This window comes from Euprymna scolopes, chromosome 37 (genome assembly GCF_053919585.1).
Source record: "Euprymna scolopes isolate OS-2025 chromosome 37, ASM5391958v1, whole genome shotgun sequence".
Taxonomy (NCBI): Eukaryota; Metazoa; Mollusca; class Cephalopoda; order Sepiida; family Sepiolidae; genus Euprymna; species Euprymna scolopes.
Window position 1 is genome coordinate 54,821,623 of NC_136518.1, and position 19,670 is coordinate 54,841,292.

The window sequence follows — 19,670 nt, forward strand, 5'->3', positions numbered from 1 at the left end:
AAATAAGACGATAAAATGGATGCTGCGGCTGCTGCTGATGATAGATATAAAGCAAGACAAAGTTGGAAATTGATATACCCAGATGGGATAAGTATCATTACTGCTTCGGTTGCTTACAGACCTGGGTAGAAAAGTACCCATCAAGAATCCGTTCTAGACAATCAGCCCGACAGGTGCGGGGCCAGAGAACTGGTCTTGTACCTGTCGGACTGAGGTACGTCGTCTGGGTATCACAGAGTAGGCCCATCTTCCCAGGGCTTGCCACCCGGTTTTTGGGTGGAGTAAGTTCATTGCCTTCTGCCTGGGGCGCCCCAGGCGGGGAATAAAGATAAGGATGCTCAGGCAATTTTTCTCGGCAAGAGTGCTTGCTTATCATCTCACTTTCTAGACCTTCTGTCACACAATACTGTGGTGAGCAGCATTAAAATATCTACCCAAATACTTTACAAACAGCCTCAAAAGAGCAGGTATAAACTATTACCATATTCATTTGTTCGTCATGAAATTGCTGTAGCTTTAAGGGAATGGCTTTGAATCGCTTTGAATTTTAAAGTGTAATAATCACATATGATGCTGCTGCTGATTTTTTTCTTTGTGTTTTTTTAATGCAAAAACTATTGAACGAACGTAAGCATGAGCGGCCGCTGCCTCAAATTATTAGTATATTTTCTAATGAAAATGATGATGATGATGATGATGATGATTATCTTTCCGAGTGCGTAAACTTGACTGAACATAATCCTCATCATTAGCCGTGGAAGATAACGGTTATCAAGTGGTTAATGACACCGCCTGATGATTCGAGTGTTTCAAGTTCGAATCCAGTTCGTTCCACGAAAAATCGCCTTTCACTTACTATGCTGGCAATTTTCATGTTGTTCGTCCTGGAAGAATTCTGACTAGAAAAATTATTCCAACAATAGAATCTTTGGATTCATACAGCAAGATAATGATGACCAATAGCTGAACATAAGCATCTGCTGTAGCTACCTCGAAGTATTAATGTTGTTTGTGATGATGACGATGATGATGATTTTTTTTCTTTACTTTCTGAATTCACAAACTTTTAAAGTGTAGCAATCACAACAGGTAACAGTAAATATGGTTTTAGCGTTCATGTTCTCAGCAAATTACAATTGTTAGCTTGACTGGCAGGAAATCAAGTATCGGGCATTTCAAAACTGCCCGTGTGGGGTGTCAGTCTCTGTGAAAGATGTCAATAGATGATAACCCTTCTCATATCCTCTAACACACACGCATAGATATAGATTCCAATTTGATTCGTCATGGATAACTTACATAGGCAACACTCCAAAAACCTGCTCCCCCTTTCCACAATCCTCAAAATATATTGACACATCTTCCCATTTCTTGCGTACAAGATAATTCTATTTGCGGTTGGCTTTACCGGAGCCTCGAGGATAAGCCAGCATTTTGTCATAGATCAGGTTAGTTTTGTAGACGCCATGAGTAAATTGTCCGGATGGGCAGCTGATTAGAATTGGCGTATCTCAAATACCATCACGTGAAATATGTACGAGCGATAATAACAGGAATTTTATGTGTGTTCCAAACGTGTTGATATCAACTACCGTACATTCTCGTTTGGCAAGTTCCCAAAGTCATCGCAGTTGTCTGATTTGGATATAATGGATAATGGTCGGGAAAATCTAATTAATCTCCTCGCAGTTTGCCAGGAATGTCTGTCGTTTTGACTAGCAGATGTGTAATGGATAATCCACAGCAAGAACTCGTCCTTTACAACCACTTTAAATGACTTTATTTTCTTTCCCTATGGGTGACATAGCGCGAACGGCTATATGCAAATACCGAGCCATGAGCGAAGTGACGTCACGGTAAGGAAACAAACAAGACCATAAAAAGAGAGAGAGCACGTTCGTTAACGTTTGTTAACACAGACTCTTTCTTTAAGATATCCGCACAAGAAAACATCGGAGCTGGTCAAATCTGGGAAACATGGCCATTTGACATTGCCACATCGAGAAATAATATGCGAAGCCGAAAATAGGCAAAATTTTAAAAACCTCATTTTTCATGAATAAAAATTGTTTGAATTTTGCATGTTTTTGTAAATTTCCTAACGTTTCAGTCAAATTGAGTTAAAACAAGGCCGATAGCAATTAGTCGCGTGCTCTCGTGTAATGAATGAATGCGTGAATGTAGGATTGACATGAAATTATTAAAGATAAACTAAAATGACCGAAAATGGGCTGAAATGACTTAAATAAATAAAAAGTAAAGTACTTAGAATGACTTTAATGAAATTAAAGATGAGTTGAATGACCTTAACTTGAATGCTTAAAAAATAACTGGAATCCTTCAAAAACAACTTGAATAATCTAGAGAATGACTTGAATGGCTTTGAGACTGACTGGTTGTAAAGTGGGCGATCATTTTACATTAAATTATTACAGAAAAGTGATCCCCCACTTTATATCACAAAGTTACAAACATAAGCACAGCATATAGTAAGAACAGATACTACACTTTGATCTTGGCCAAAAGGCCAAGAAAAGGGTATTTATTTGCTCCTTCACCTAGCAAATTAGGCACAAGGCCGATTTTTAATGTGAGGAGTGAAGGGGAAATGGGGACCAACTCCCCGGGGTGTAGTGGAGCTGGATAGCGACAATTGGTATGAAGGGTTTCCCTTACATTGACCAAGGTTTTATATGTGGGGTTGGTATTTATTTGCTTCCCCACCGAGAAAATTAGGCACAAGGCCGATGTTTAATGTGAACAGTGAAGTGGAAATGGGGGCCAACTCCCCGGGGAGTAGGGGAGCTGGATAGTGACAATTGGTATGAAGGGTTGCCCCTACATTGACGAAGTCTTATATGTGGGGTCGCTCCCACGTATGTCTTTACTTACACTATCTGTCGGAACAGATGGTATTTATTTGCTCCCCCACCTAGCAAATTAGGCACAAGGCCGATTTTTAAAGTGAGGAGTGAAGGGGAAATGGGGACCAACTCCCCGGGGAGTAGGGGAGCTGGATAGTGACAATTGGTATGAAGGGTTGCCCCTACATTGACCAAGGTCTTATATGTGGAGTTGCCCCCACATATGGTCTTTGCTTGCAGTATCTGTCGGAACAGATGGTATTTATTTGCTCCCCCACTGAGCAAATTAGGCACAAGGCCGTTTTTAATGTGAGGTAAAAACCAGCTCCCCTAAAAGTAGGCAAAAAGGGGGCACTCTGGTTACCAAAAATAATAATTGTCCCAGTATAGAGGGTTTCCCCTCCATTGACTGGTACAAATTATCTTAAGTGCAGCATCTGTCGGAACAGATGGTATTTATTTGCTCCCCCACCGAGCAAATTAGGCACAAGGCCAATTTTTAATGTGAGGAGTGAAGGGAGGGGAAGGGAAAAAAGGGGACCAGCTCCCGAGAGGTGGGAAATGGGAGCTGGTTAAAGGTCAGGCATGTGGGGTTGCCCCCACATCTGGTCTTTGCTAGTCATAGCTAGTCATAGCTAGTCATAGCTTGCAGTATCTGCCGGAACAGATGGTGTTTATTTGCTCCCCCACCGAGCAAATTAGGCACAAGGCCGATTTTTAATGTGAGGAGTGAAGGGAGGGGGAAGGGAAAAAGGGGACCAGCTCCCGAGAGGTGGGAAATGGGAGCTGGTTAATGGTCAGGCATGTGGGGTTGCCCCCACATCTGGTCTTTGCTAGTCATAGCTTGCAGTATCTGCCGGAACAGATACTACACTTTGATCTTGGCCAAAAGGTCAAGAAAAGGGTATTTATTTTCGTACGTGTTACAACTAGGGACCCTACGCCAATACAATATGTATAAAAAGGATACACCTGCATAATGATAACCCAGATATGTAGAACGGAATTCTCCCCAGAGACGAGTGACATCAAGTTTTAGCAAAAAGCAGTAGGTCAACCAGTAGACAAAACAAAGATGTGAAGACACGGAAAAATGGCGTCACGTTTATCAAGCTTGGAGAATCAAAGGTTTTTCAAGTCAGTTTTTTTTTATGGAAGTCGTGCAAATAAGACACCACCAATAATGTAGAACCCTTGATAATTTAAGCGAAATGATACATCAAGGTCGTTGTCTATGTGCTTCACTAATTTCCGGAAGTTAGAAAGTTAAATTAAGAAATAAATAATTAGTTAAGGACACATTGATCTCTCTCTCTCTCTTTCCCTCCCTCTCTCTCTCTCTTTCTTTGGAGTCAGTTCTCTCCCAATAAAACCATTTATACAAACTCTCAGTGAACATCTCCTTGTCTCTTCTTTCTGCACGAAAAGAAACTTATTTATCTTGCAACCACTATATGAAACGCGTATAATCAATAGAAGTGGACAAGCACGTATAAACACACACACTCATATGTATAAAAAGGATACACATGTTCGAGACGTGCATGACCACAATCCAGATCTATAGAACGGAATACTTTCCAGGGATGACTTAAAGTTGAGGCAGGAGGCAGGATGTCAAATGCATGACAAAACAAAGATCTCCACCTTGATAAGATAAGAATATTTATTTACAAATTGAAATGATAACATTATCGCCATAGAAAAGACGACATGATTCCATTTCCATCATGATAACCGGTTTTATTTTTTATTTTTTTGTTGCAGGCCATCTACTAGTTGGCCAGTTGTGTACAAATCCCAAGAGCAATAGGAGCCTTCTATCATGTCTGAAAGTGACACAATATTCAACGAGCGAGGCCAGAAATGCACCACTGTATAAATCATGCTCCTTACTTATTCAGGTAGTGACAACTGGACCATTGCCAGCACCCTCGAAATGTAAATCCGGATGATTTAACACTTGAGGGCACAGCTCAATAAAGTTTCCGGCCACGGTTATGGTCCTTGGTGTGGTGTGAAGGCCACATCATACCACCTCACATATTCAGAGTCAGCTTGAAAGTCAAGCCCTAAGTGTACCTGGATGTGCTGAAAAGTGTGGTGATCTCCCCGGTGCAATCAGGTGGCCGCTGGCAGACCTTGGCAACAGCACTCGGCGCTTACCCACAAGTTCAAAGAGACCGAGGCTTGGCTATGACTTTGTACCCTTCTCTCACTGCCCCCCCCTCCAACATCACCAACATGACCCCCCCCACACACACACACCATCAAAGCCAGCCTGATCGCTGCCATCGGCCGAGTATTTGTCAAGCTTCCATTTGCGCTCGTGGAAAAGCATGCTCCCAGTTCCAAACCTGTATTAAGGCGGTGATTGAGGCTGAAGGCGGCTACATTGAATAGATGTCGGCTCTACTACATAATCAAGTTACGTGAATGAATTTTTTCAATAAAAGTGTGGTTTTCTTTAAGCAAGAAATTTATCGTCCCATGCTGTATTAAGTTAGAAAGTTACATTAAGAAATAAATAATTGATTTGCTAAGGGAACATTCAGTCTTTATTATTACAAGAAACCTTCTCTGCCACTAATAGCAAAGGCCAAAGACTCTTTATCTGAAAGTACATCTTTAAAACTCCTCGGCCTAAAGTTCACAGGAAACATGAGTTGGAACAATTGCATTGAGAGCATTGCCAGGAGCGCTGCAAAGAAGGTAGGTTCTCTCTACCGTGCTAGAAAGCTACTAACGCCCGAAAGTATCCTGTATCTCTATAAGGCCACGATTCGCCCATGTATGGAGTATTGTTGTCATATTTAGGCTGGTGCATATGCTACTAATCTCTCGCTCCTAGACAAGGTTCAAAAGAGAGTCGCCAACCTGATAGGTCCTGAACTGTTATCTAAACTTCAGCATCTGCCCATCGATGAAATGTAGCATCCCTCTGCCTGTTCTACAAGTACTTTTACGGTGAATGCTCCGACGAACTGCAAGCACTCGCACCCCCTCAACATAAATACCCCCGACAAACCCGACAAGCAGCTAAATGCCACCCCTTCACAGTAGAGATCCCTAGATGTAAGAGAGCCTTCTACTCCAGTAGTTTCTTTCTCAGAACTGATAGACTTTGGAATTCCCTTCCGGGTTTCTGCTTCCCCAACTGTACTGACATGCAGAAGTTCAAGTGTAACGTGAACCGACATCTTGCTGTCCAACTCCCCATATAGCGCCCCTGTAGATTATGTCATTGATAGTAGCCCCCTACATCAAAGTGGCAATGTGCCTTGTTTGGGTGAAGATGTAATAAAAAAAAAGTCTGTATTCTCTAAATAAAGCCATTTAATTATTGGAAATGTTACACATGTAGCATATGAATCTATAGACCTGGGCGAAAAGCCACTCGTGGACAAGGGTTCATGAGATTGTTACTTGCTGAAGAACGATGACTCGAGAAGATCGGAAGAAATGGATGAAATTAATTATTTAAGTACACGGCTCGACAAGAATTTATTGACATTAGACTTGAATAAGACCATGTTGTGGTCAGCTGGGAAGCAACCCTGTGGCATTATATTCTATAGATGAGAAGTTTGGGGGAAGAAACTTTCTTCATGGAAGTTGCGTTTAGTTTTAGGAACACGGCAGAAGAAAGGAGGATTCTTTGCTGTGGTTGTAGTTAGACGAGTTTGAGGATAATGATAGAGTAGAGAAAGGCTTCTATTAAAACGTGGCCGTCAAGAATAGTAGAGATTACTACGACGAGATTGTGAAGTCGACTTTATACTCTCTTATGTAAATAAAAAGTGCTATGGTAAACACCTCCCTAGATGTTGCAGCAGTACTCAATCTTAGGATTATTTATCCAATGTATTTATTGCGGACTATTATCTCCATCTTTCTTAGTTGTTGTTTCATGGCGTTTCGGCAAACTATTCTTCTCGCCTTCACTTAGTTGGCGAAAACGTGGTGAGACGACAACAACTATGGAAGGCAGTAATTGCTGAGGGTGCAGCTGGGAGATTCGGCATTCTTATCCCGTTGTGGTTAACCACCTGATGAAGGCCGGAGGGATAGTTGGCTGAAATGTCGTGAAAAAAAAAACAACTAAAAAGATGAGGATAATAGCCAGCAATAAATACATTAATAAATAATACAAAATTACTCATCTCAAAAAGAATTGCAATTAATTAAATAATCAATCTTAGGACACATCCGATTCATATAGAAATAAAAGATTCATCCGGATTCACGTACATATATACTCATTATTTAGTCATCTCCATATAAGTTGGTTGGTTGGTTGGTTGTTTTTGTTTTACGGCATATCAACCCTTTTCAGGCTATTTAATGCCGAACCCGGTGATTTTGAAAATTTTTTTAATAGAATATATTTGTTTTTTGCAAGTCAGTTTCTATTTAACCCATAGTTGGGACCCTAGCAGGTACTACCACTCCGGGTCAGAGTGGGCCTGGGAGCAATGGCAATTAAAGGGTGGCTCCACACTCCCCAGAGCCCGCAAGCTGGGGCCTCACCATCGGATATAGTTTAAGGTCATATCCAGGACTCCCATTGAGGGACTTTTACCCTCTGCAGGGGGGCAGTCGGCGTATTCTAATGCCCCACCGACAGGGCCACATCTCCATATAAGAGCAGAGTTACAAGGGTAAAAGTTATAGACTGTGGACTTAAATAAGTGCTGTATGCCAAATCGATGGCTGAACAAGGTTACATTTTTGCATTAAATACAAGGTGGAACGATAAATTTGTTGCCCTAAAGAAAACAACACTAACAGGTTTTCTTACTAATCGGTGAATGTTTGAGTTAAAGAAAAAAGAGGAAGAATGATTTTCAGATCGCCAAGTTTGCTGCATCGAAGCACACGTAAACAAATATCTGTCCTGTTCCCTTTCCGACTTTATCGCAAACAAGCTTTCTTCAACTAACACCAGATTGCAAGGTACACCGTACCGACTTCGAGCCGGCAAAAAAAAAAAAAAAGAATCTATTAATTTATTTTATTGCGGACTATTATCCTCGTCTTTCTTAGTTGTTGTTTCACGACGTTTCGGCCAACTATTCCTCTGGTCTTCGTCAGGTGGTAACCACGACGGGATAGGAACTCCGAATCTCCTAACTGCATTCTTAGCAATTACTGCCATCCATAGTTGTTGTCGTCTCACCATGTTTTGGCCAAGTAAGCCTCTGGCTGGCATTGGGTAGGATTGAAACTGTAGCGGTACCACCTGACGAACGCCAGAGAAATAGTTGGCCAAAACGTCCTGAAACAACTAAGAAAGATGAGGATAATAGATAATAAATTAATTTTGATAATACTCATCTCAATGAATTCCAATTAAAATAAAAAAAGAATCGTTTTCAACTCAAGAAATGTTTTTTTTATATATTGTCATATCCGACCGCGTCTCCATTTGCATAAGAGACGTTTTTGTCTCGTGTCGGGTTAAGGTTTCGAGTTTAAGACTTTTTCTCTTTCTTTTCTTAAGCGAATGACCCCCTGCGCTAATTATACACGCTACAATTTTGCCTACACTATGCACCTTATTATAACAAAGGATCATACAAAATTACACCTAGATCTGACAGTAGTTTCTGAGCAAAACTAGAGCAGACAGACAAACTAATAGAATTATAATAAAGATAGTATCAGAACAGATACTATATTTTGATTATATCAAAAAGGCTAAAGAGTAGGGTCACATAAAAGACAAAGAAACCCTCCATATTTGAACATAGATGCGCGACAGATATGTGCGCAGGCTTGCTTCATATGTTCAGGACAACTATAGACAGATATATATCGGAAATAAAATAGAGGAATATAGAGTCAGGAAAAGGTGAATCTACTTAAAGAATGTTTTCATCGACGAAATAAGATGTGTATATTTGGCTTGAAATTGTGGAGAGTACAGACAGGTCAAATCGACAGGAAGCACTTTATTACATCAATTACCGTAAAAAAAAGCAATAGACACGGCCAACATAGAAAGCACACAAACGTTCAACAACCCTTTGAGGAGTATGAGGAGTATTATAAATAATCATCTCGCTTTGATATAAAATAATAATCTCCTTAGACGAAAACGATCAAACAATTTCATTTCATATAAAAAATAAAAATGATTACTACTACTACTACTACTACAATGAAAATGGAAGCCTCCATTAAGTCTCAAAAGACAATGAATATCGCCGCCTGTAAAGGTAACTGCGTGTGAAATTGTGAAGCAAAGGTTGTGCAATCACATCCACACCTCTCCAGAATCGTCACTGTTTGAGTCCAGTAGTAAGGAGAAATCCAGGACGACTGGAAACAATGCAGAGATAAATGAAGAGTACATACAGCCCCTACAATTCCCAAATGGTTATCCATTTTAGTATTGACCAGGCTCAACGTTGCTTAACTTCGATGATCTAATGAGAACGGGCGCGTCAACGTAATTATGCTGTATAACAACAACAACAAAAACATTCGGGCCAAGATCAAAGTGTAGTATCTGTTCTTCAGATGCTACACTTCAATTTCTTGTTCGCTGTCAGTGGAGGAGAAATCCTTCACGACTGAGACGATTTTTATTTTTGTTCCTTTTCTCCACGTTAAAAAACGACCCTGGTGTCTAACTCTTTCCCGTGAGGAGGCATTGTAAATAGGAAAAATAATAATAATGGTAATAATAATAACATTAATAATAATAATAATAATAATAATAATAATAATAATAATAATAATGCGATTAGACCTAATGACCTCAAAAGAATATGGAACGTGGAGAAACTCAATATCATTCTAATAATGGTATACGCAGTAGAATAGTCTTGAGAAACTTAGGGGGAAAAAAAAGACTAGTGCTGGGACGATTAATTAGAACCGGAAATCGGGAAAATCGGAATTTTGGAGGGTATCGGAATCGATATCGAATTCGGAAAAATTTGTATTTATTTTCCGATGCTAAAACCGATTCCTTTATTTATCTCGTTTTTTTATTTGATTTTGTTTGAAACAAAACTTTATACAACTACACAGATAAAATAATAAATATTTATTTAAAATACCAGTCAAACTAAAATCTTTAGATCACCCGCACAAGTGTATTTTCACGTTTGAGCAAAATATCTGCACATTGAACATGTTTATTTTTACGGTAATCGGATAAAAATAACAACTTCAGTTGGTCGAAACGTGGTGGAACAACAATTATGAAGATGAGGATAACAATTCGTAAAAAGAATGAATACACAAATGAAGAAGCCTAATCTCCAAGGATTAAAAAAAAATAATATATATATATATATATATATATATATATATATATATATATAATCTATCTATATATCTATAAAAGTGAAAGTATCTGTGTGTGTATCTGTGTGTCTGTCTGTGTACATTTCCATATGCAATAACTCTGTCAATTTTTTGTCTACAGACTCGAAATTTGATATACAGGGTACTGAGATTTGGAAAAATCTATGTGATCGGGTTTCGGCCAGAAATTTGGCGACTAAGGGGTCAAAGTTCAACGATTTGACTTTTGAGAACTCTACCAAACTCCTCCGAAAATTTTGGGTCTAAACACATGAAATTTTAGATATTGGTTCCTTGGACATGGATCTAACTTAATAACTTTATTTGAGCCCAAAACAATAAATGTTAAGGGGCCATAATAGGAGTCAAAGTTTAAAAAATTGACCGCTTTATTTTTTTTTGCTCAACATTCACCTCCAAATACCCGGGCAACGGCGGGCTGAAATGCTAGTATAATATATAAAGTTATGCATTTGTTGGTAAAGGTCAGATATCTCTTCATTCATACATAAATCACGACACACATGCAAATGGAAATGTTCCCTTTTCTATGCTAAAATGCCCTTTGCAATGCCCACTTCAAAACAGTCTTACATCTGTATATTGACGACCACCTGATATCCAATCTTGTCAATTTGGAGCCGGACATCTGAACAAGAGAAAAACGATTCAATCAGGAGATGGGGAAGAGAGTAAGAAGATGAGGACGTAAAAATCCTTTCGTTAATCTTATAAGTAAACAAAAAAGAAGCAAACAAATTTCCTCTTCTTGAATTTCAGGATATTGCAAAACGCATAAACAATAGAAGGCAACTTATGGAATAATAAAAAGATGGCAGTGAAATCGAATAAGGGTAATCAAAAGGGACATGTTACCGAAAAGAACAAACTCAACGTATTCATGAAGGCAGGTGAATTTGTTTATATATATACATATATATATATATATATATATATATATATATATATATATATATATATGTTATTTATATATATAATATAATAATTTGTTTATAAAAATATAATATAGTATATAATACAATATTATATTTGTAGCCACCCTCCCCCGACAAATGGAGAGAGAACCTGTAAATTGTCCGTTCGTCCGTTCTTCTGTCCGCACTTTTCTCAATAACTACGTCTTGGAATTTTTGGAAATTTTGCACAAACATTAAACAAGATATGAGTAAAAAAAATATAACAGAACGGATTTTCTGGGAAAACTCTGGTTGCCCCGCTAGAGGTGCCTTTCAGGTTAAAATGGCTACAATTGATACGTTTGTGCTTATCAAAAAAAAAAAAAAAAATTGATGCGTTGGGTTTTTATAAAACTTTCTGAAAAAGTTGGAACTGATTTCTATATAATTTTGTTTTCGCGATAACTCTTGGGTGTGCCCGAGGGGTTATTTTAGGGCTAATAAAACACTCCATTTTTTAAAACTATTTTACCACATTTGTCCAAACTTTTCTGTGTATGTCTATTTAGCAATTTTGCATGGTGTTGGACTAAAATTTAAATATGTTAAGGATTTGGGGACTTTTGGGGCTAAATGGGGGGGGTCAAATGATGGACTTAGTCATTTCTTTTTTTTGCATGGTGCAGAACGCAAATTTACATATTTTAAGGCCTAAAACTGCACCGTTTGTTCATTTTCACCAGGATTTGACTCCCCCGGGGACTTTTGGGACTAGAGACCGGTTGGGGTGAAGGTGGGGGAGCAAATGCTGAACTTAGTCATTTTTGTTTCCTGCCTCGTTCACTGTACACTCACGGGGGACCATGCATGCTTCACTTGTTCCCAGTTTCCGTTTATCTGTCTGTCAGTTTGCCCATTCCACTTTTTCTCAGAAAGTACTGGTCGGATCTGACTAAAATTTTCTAAAACACACACACACACACACACACACACACACACACACACACACACACACACACACATATATATATACAGAAAGAAAAAATGACAATACAAAAGTATATACTAGTGCACATCGATTTAATAATCAGCAATTCAAGGGGGGTACACAAGTTCTTTATACACAGGTATTTCGAAGCCTTATGTTTCTAGTGGGTGCGCAAGGTAACAAATAAGAAATGTGACGTCTAGCGATTGGCACATTAGGACGGAGTGCAGGATAATCTTGGATAAAGGATAAATAGTACAGATTTGACAGGAGGAGAGGTAAGGGAACTATTGCGCCACAGGTGGTATAAGCCAAACTGGGGTTACATAATGGATATATGCGGCCTGGAATAGGATTAGAGAGTTTAAGATTGTCCCATAATGCGCTAAGGGGATGTGGATCCAATATATGCGGGATAAATATATATTGGCAGCGTGGCAATGTGTATGTGTGTTGGTTTACCTCCGTTTCTCTTAACGCATGCATAGCTGTGAGTAGCAATTCGTTTCTGTTCGTCTGACTGTCGCCCGTGTTTAATCATGTGTGCGTGAAATGAAGAAGGTTTATACTTGAGTCAGTAGAAATTTCTTTACACCTTGCCCCTCTCCCTCCCAAAAGCATGGGGTGGGTGGAGAGTTGTTGAGCGTATTTTCTTGGAGTCCTGGCTGGGTAAAATCTCATTCGCTGTTCTAATAGACGCTTCTAAGATCACATCGGCTTATCATTTGACATAGACTTGTAAATTTTAAGTCTTGAAACGATTTTCATTAATCGAAAATACTTTAAGTTAACACGTTCCTGTGAAAACTTATTTACTTTACGTAATGACGGAGAGAGTGAATACAAACGAACTAAGAAAAAAAGAGGGTTAGCTATTCTAGCTCTTTGCTTTTTTGCGTTCATCCAAATCACTTCACAATTCAATCGCCACATATTCTCTTAATGGCCGCCGCTTTCTAGTTCCTAACTTTCGATTCATATTATGGTTTCCATATTCCAAAGCCAATATCAGATTAAAATATTCAAGCCTACGAAATGAGATACTAAAAGAAAAAAGAAAGCTGTTTTAATATCTGCTTACAAGAAATGGAAGGAATCATTTGTAATGTTTTCTTGTAAATTCAATTGTTTGGATATCTGCAAGAATAGATTCTTTTGGGTTTTTCTTGCCGTTTTTTTTTTTTCATAAATTTTCTTTCGATGCATTTCTTTAAGCGCAAATAGGAAAAACAGAATAAAAAATTCGAACAACAAAGTTTCTCTGAAAATGCAAACAAACAAATAATGAAAAGAATAATCTTATCCATTTTTTTAATGTGAATTCACTAAAGCTACGAAATGAATTGGTTCAATTTTTTTTGGAACAATTGTCAAATATCAAAAAAAAAAAAAAATTAAAAATGAATTACGACGAATATATTCTATAGAAGTATCCATACAATCGACATATTTGACAATAATAACGCGATTTCCCTGTTAAAAATGCTATTTCAAACTTACGAGTGACAAACAAAGCCTACGAGGTGCCTTCAATAAGTTTCTAGACTTTTCTTTTGTACAGGCATTTAAAATTGTCGTAGACTCTTGAAAATTTAGTAAGTTATTGCTATACATCTTATGTGGTACTGACCAATTTTTATAATTTCAGGTTACAATGAACAGCAACAGAAGGGATTGGAATACATCCTACTAAAGCCTTATTGGCACAATTGATGAATTTAAAAAATGCAATCTGGAATGAGGACATTTTAGAAGAAGGATATGCAATAAAATTCTGTTTTAAACTTGGAAAAAAATACCACAGACACGTATGGAATGCTTCAGACTACTTTTGGACCATTTTGCATGAATCGAGCATCAGTTGTTGTGGTATAAGAGATTCAAGGAAGGTAGTGAGCTTGTAACACATGATGAGAGGTGTGGAGGAGTAAGGAAGTCAGAACACCAAAGTTGATTGGCCAAATAAAGAATTTCATGGATAAAGACCTTCGTGTGTCTATGGGGACAATTAGTACACAGTTTGATATCAGTGTGGGGACTGTACACACAATTATTTGTGAGGAACTGAAGATGCGGAAGATTTGGGAAAAGTTTGTCCCAAGGATGCTCAGTACAGATCAGAAAGAAAGATGTTGTCATGACCAAGATGGGCATCAAGACAGTTTCTTACCCGCCCTATGATCCAGCAGCCCTTGCTCCCGGTGACTTTTGATTATTCTCTAAGCTCAAGGAAAACATTAGAGGCAATTGAGATGGAAGTCACTATGACGAGGGTCATGGACATGCTCACACAAAAGGGCTTCCATGGGGCCTTCCAGAAGTTGTTGGAACGGTGCAGCAAGTGCGTTTCAGCCAGAGGAGATTACTTTGAAAGCGAATAAGGTTTAATATGTGTACTATCAATAAAATTGCCCAGACAAAAAGAGTTTGGAAACTTATTGAAGGAACCTTGTCCTAGAGAAATTTGCAGACACATGAAAAAAAATGGTATATGACATTTAAGCATGACATATGCAAACAAATCGTTATTTCAAATGCTAGCGTGCTAGACTGAGCCTCTTACACTCTTCTGATTGAGAGTTCGATCCTCAGTGCGGGCAATAATAAAAAAATACAATTGCAAATTACTTCATTCTTCTACTCAGTCATGGCTAACGGAACGAGAGGTTTTCTTTTAGAGAATTTTATGGGAATGAAAACAAACTGCTATTTGAAATTTAATCATAAATAGGTCTAGGACAACAGCATATTCTTTTCATTGTTTGACTCTCGAGTGTATATCCGTTAATATCTTATATGCTTTTATATAGAGTGATGTGGTTCTCGGTTGATTAACTGTGTCTAACTGTGTTGGATATATATTCAGAGTCAAAACAATGAAAAGAATATGCTGTTGTCATAGCCCTAATCATGAATACCTTAATAAGATATAAGATATTTGTGCACACATTAAATATGTTCATATAATTTGAATTATTCAGATTAATGTTTGCACCTTGAGTGTTATTTTCACAACGTTTCAGTCAATGTAACCTCCGACCTTCTTAAGGTTCTCTCGGTGAACTCTAGAATCTGCAAGTTGACTATTTTTGTTTTTCGATGTATACTATAGATCATTACTATTATTTTTATATGTATCACTATGGATCATTACTATTATTTTATATGTATCACTATGGATCATTACTATTATTTTATATGTATCACTATGGATCATTACTATTATTTTATATGTATCACTATGGATCATTACTATTATTTTATATGTATCACTATGGATCATTACTATTATTTTATACGTATCACTATGGATCATTACTATTATTTTATATGTATCACTATAGATCATTACTATTATTTTATATGTATCACTATGGATCATTACTATTATTTTTATATGTATCACTATGGATCATTACTATTATTTTATACGTATCACTATGGATCATTACTATTATTTTATATGTATCACTATGGATCATTACTATTATTTTTATATGTATCACTATGGATCATTACTATTATTTTATATGTATCACTATGGATCATTACTATTATTTTTATATGTATCACTATGGATCATTACTATTATTTTTATATGTATAACTATAGATCATTACTATTATTTTATACGTATCACTATGGATCATTACTATTATTTTATATGTATCACTATGGATCATTACTATTATTTTATACGTATCACTATGGATCATTACTATTATTTTATATGTATCACTATGGATCATTACTATTATTTTTATATGTATCACTATGGATCATTACTATTATTTTTATATGTATCACTATGGATCATTACTATTATTTTATATGTATCACTATAGATCATTACTATTATTTTATATGTATCACTATGGATCATTACTATTATTTTTATATGTATAATTATAGATCATTACTATTATTTTATATGTATCACTATGGATCATTACTATTATTTTATATGTATCACCATGGATCATTACTATTATTTTTATATGTATCACTATGGATCATTACTATTATTTTATATGTATCACTATGGATCATTACTATTATTTTATATGTATCACTATGGATCATTACTATCATTTTTAGATGTGTCGCTATGGATCATTACTTATTATTTTTAAACGTATAATTATGGATCATTATTATTTTTAGATGTATCACTATGGTATGGATCATTACTTATTATTTTTAGATGTGTCACTTTTGATCATTACATACCGCTATAGATCATCATCATTATTATTTTTAGATATATCTGTATAGATCATTACTTATTACTATAGACAATTACTTATCGTTATAGATCATCATTTATCACTATTGATCATTACTTATTACTATAGATCATTATTATTCTATTTAGATGTATCACTATAGATATTTATTTATCACTATGGATCATTATTCTTAATTTTTGCTGTATCATTATAAATCATTATTTATCACTATAGATTATTATTATTATTTTTCGATGCATCATTATAGATCATTACTTATCACTATGGATCATTATTATTATTTTTAGATATATCACTATAGATACTTACTTATTATAGATCACCATTATTATTATTTTTAGATGTGTCACTATAGATCATTACCTATTACTATGGGTCATTACTTATTACTTTAGATCATTATTATTTTTAGATGTATCACTATTGATCATTACTTATTGCTACAGATCATTACTTATTATTTTTAGATGTATCGCTATAGATCATTACTTATTACAATTGATCATTATTATTTTTTGGATGTATAATATAGATCATTTCTTATCACTATGGATCATTACTTATTACTATAGATCATTATTATTATTTTAGCTTTATCACTATGGATCATTACTTATTACTATAGATCATAACCTATCACTATAGATCATTACTTATTACTATAGATCATTATTATTATTTTAGATGTATCACTATAGATAATTTCTTATCACTATAAATAATTACTTATTACTATAGATCATTATTATTATTTTAGATGTACCACTGTAGATCATTTCATATCACTATGGATCATTACTTATTACTATAGATCATTATCATTATTTTAGATGTATCACTATATATCATTTCTTATTACTATAGACAACTACTTATTAATATAGATCATTATTATTATTTTAGATACATCACTATAGATCATTACTTATCACCATAGAATATTACTTTTCACTATAGAGCATTAATTATCATTATAAATCATTAACTAATACTATAGGTCATTATTATAATTTTTAGATGTATCACTATTGATCATTACTTATTGCTACAGATCATTACTTATTATTTTAGATGTATCACTATAGATCATTACTTATTACAATTGATCATTATTATTTTTTTATGTATAACTATAGATCATTTCTTATCACTATGGATCATTACTTATTACTATAGATCATTACTCATCACTATAGATCATAACCTATCACTATAGATCATTACTTATTACTATAGATCATTATTATTATTTTAGATGTATCACTATAGATCATTTCCTATCACTATAACTCATTACTTATTACTATAGATCATTATTATGATTATTTTAGATGTATCACTATAGATTATTTCATATCACTATGGATCATTACTTATTACTATGGATCATTACTCATCACTATAGATTATTACTCATCACTATAGATCATTACTTATTACTATAGATTATTACTTATCACTATAGATCATCTCATATCACTATAGATTATTACTTATTACTATAGATCATAAGTTATTACTACTACATATTGTTATACCTGTGCATGAATGACTGGTAAAACATGATTTCAAACTTACGCATGAACAACGTGCTAAAATTACATTTGCAAGTTAATCCTGACAGACCAATGAAAATGCTATTTTAAGCATTAACATGATAGACTAAGTCTCTTTGTGATATGTATAAACAGAGACAAAATGATAAAAAGACGTGTTGCAAATCGACGGGAGTGCTATTTCACACTTATGCTGGCAGACCAACGAAAATTTTATTTCAAAATATGAATATAATTAATTGAACTCCTTATAGAAATGTTTGTATGTAATAAACAATGGTATTTCAAACATTGCATAACAGACCGACGGAAATATCATGTCAATGATGAGCGTCACAGATTGAATAAAATTCTATTTAAAATTTAAGCTTGACACACAGACGAAATCATTATTTCAAAAGTTAAGCGTATGGCAGACCGTTGAAAATATTATTTCCAGCTTAAGCATTTAAAACACTGAGCGTGGCAGATTGAGCTAAGTGCAAAGCCTCTTATGAAAACATATTAAAAACATCTATAATATAAGACGTAGTTGTTCACTTTTTTTATTTTTTTTATTTAACTTCAGTAAGTTTAAGATATCAAGGGGCTCCCTCCTGAAGGTAACACTTGATTCTGTTATGATTTAAATTTATATCCGAGGGATCTTTTTAGAATAGATACTGTTCCCTTTATGGCTGCTATTTGTATCTCGTTACAGCTTGGTCTTCCAGGGATTGCTTCTAAGTATTTATGAAGATTCTTTTTTATTAAGCCAGTTGCTCCTATCACAACCGGTATAATGTTTATTTCTTTCAGAGACCATGTTGTTTTTAGATCATTTTTTTAGGTTCTGATATTTTGTTATCTTTTCCCGTTCAGCTCTGTTAAGGCCAAAATCATTTGGGACTGTGACATCTATAATGAGCGCAGTTCTTTCGGGCTTGTTCCATATTAAAATATCTGGTTTGATAGTTTTGTCTTTTATGTATCTGCCCGCCTGTATGTCTTTGTCATAGAACATGATCACTTTTCCGTTTGATGTCCGCGTGTATGATTGTGTGTTAAGCTAAAACTAAAAATCGACAAAACAAATGCCCACAAAGTTGATATATTCTTGCCCTCGATGAATAATATCTAAAATATAGCAAAAAATATTCATCTTTTTTAGCCTAAACTAGTGCATATTTTTGTCGAGTAGGGTCAGTTTTCCAACCATATTGTGTTCTGTTCAAAGGGAAGTGACACTTATTTAATCAAAGAGTTAATTACTTTATAACGACTCATTCCTCAGGGACTCTATATATAAAGAAAAGTTGTATGTTTAGGGAGAGGAATGGGCTGGTACATAAGAAAGAGGGTGTGAGAAGAGCAAAAAAAAAAAAAAGAAAGAAAAAAAGGAAGATAGAGAAGAAATAAAAGTTTTTATAGAAATATGTTAGCCTTTTGCCCCAGGTAACGCCGAGTAGCCCTGCTAGTGTGAGATAAGATGCATCCATTAGTTAGCACGTTTAGGACAAAAAAAAAATGATGCATTTCAAACTTAAGCCTGAGCGACGGATGGACAATGCCTCTCAAAGAAATGTGTGGACACATCAAAGAAATTAAAACAAAGCAATTAATAATAATAATAATAATAATAATAATAATAATAATAATAATAATAATAATAAGAAGAAGAAGAAGAAGAAGAAGAAGAAGAAGAAGAATGTATTGATTTCATTGGATGCAACGCATCGTTTATCGTCTTGGGATTTTCGGATTCTTTCTTCAAGATTGTTTTCTCAAACCCACAA

General features: G+C 35.5%; 1 protein-coding gene and 1 pseudogene across 1 annotated transcript in view; both read right to left on the minus strand.

The window, feature by feature from the left end:
• The window catches only part of LOC145261199 (neprilysin-1-like), a 1,350,287-nt gene that overhangs the window by 1,115,869 nt on the left and 214,748 nt on the right, over positions 1-19,670 (minus strand). The gene's annotated exons all lie outside the window — the stretch shown is intronic.
• Positions 2,435-2,540, minus strand: LOC145261351 (U2 spliceosomal RNA; annotated as a pseudogene).